The sequence below is a fragment of the Sapajus apella genome, unplaced genomic scaffold (genome assembly GCF_009761245.1).
Source record: "Sapajus apella isolate SASKATOON/1434 unplaced genomic scaffold, GSC_monkey_1.0 scaffold12, whole genome shotgun sequence".
NCBI lineage: Eukaryota > Metazoa > Chordata > Mammalia > Primates > Cebidae > Sapajus > Sapajus apella.
This window is the reverse complement of record NW_022436952.1, coordinates 26611753-26612942: the sequence shown is the minus strand read 5'-3', so window position 1 is coordinate 26612942 and position 1190 is coordinate 26611753.

The following is a 1190-nucleotide window of genomic DNA, read 5'->3' as shown; positions in this document are numbered from 1 at the left end:
TAGGGCAGGACTCAAGATTCTATTTGGAGTTTGCACATTTTATCTTTAAAGAATTCCATTGTATTTTTCAGAGTAATAATTTCATTTGATAGAATAAAGAGGCTGTGGTACTTTGAGTAGAATGATGAGAAAAATTTTAATCAAACTTTTTTTTTTTTCCTGAAAGCATTGCGAATAAAAATAAGGTAAAATATAGGTGATTTGCAGTCAGCATCAGTGACCTGTCTGTATCTGACCTGCGTCCCAGCTGATATAGCCAGTAGACAGTAGAAAATTCAGAATTTGATTTGCATGTTTTAAAGCTATTGAGAAGAATTAGACATTTTAATTTCTTCCCCCCACCATCCCCCATAAGGAACCATGTGGATATATTTTTGAACCTTACCTTTTCTTTTTCTTAGCAGGAAACCAGTCAGAAGTGGGAGGCCTCTGAATCAGCTGTATACTGTGTAGCCGCGAGGTTCCGCTTTCTCCAGGCAGAACGCTGGCCCTCAGTGCCTCTTTCTGCTTTCCCTCGTTCAGACCACTGAGGACTGCCACTGTCCTGTCTGACTCCTCCTATTTTGGTAAGCAATATAGGGAGGCTGAAGGATTGATATTATTTGGCTCCATATTTTAAAAAGATATTTGGAGCCGGGCGCGGTGGCTCACGCCTGTAATCCCAGCACTGTGGGAGGCTAAGGCGGGTGGATCATGAGGTCAAGGGATTGAGACCATCCTGGTCAACACGGTGAAACCCCGTCTCTACTAAAAATACAAAAAATTAGCTGGGCATGGTGGTGCGTGCCTATAATCCCAGCTACTCAGGAGGCCGAGGCAGAAGAATTGCCTAAACCCAGGAGGCGGAGGTTGCGGTGAGCCAAGATCGTGTCATTGCACTCCAGCCTGGGTAACAAGAGCAAAACTCTGTCTCAAAAAAAAAAAAAAAAAAAAAAAAGATATTTGGTAGTTACATAAAGTTACATCTAGTTTGACCTACAGTACCACTTTTAACCTTAAGTTGTTGTACAGAAATTGATCCTTTATTATTTAGAAAATAGACTTTAAATTTAATAATACTGAGAGAATTCATGGTTCTTTTCTTTTGCCTTCCCTGTCCTTTAGTTCTTTATTTTTAGAGTTCTTGTACTGGCACATCTTCCCTTTCCTGGGGAGTTGATTTTTTTTTTTTTTTTTTTTTTTTTTTTGGG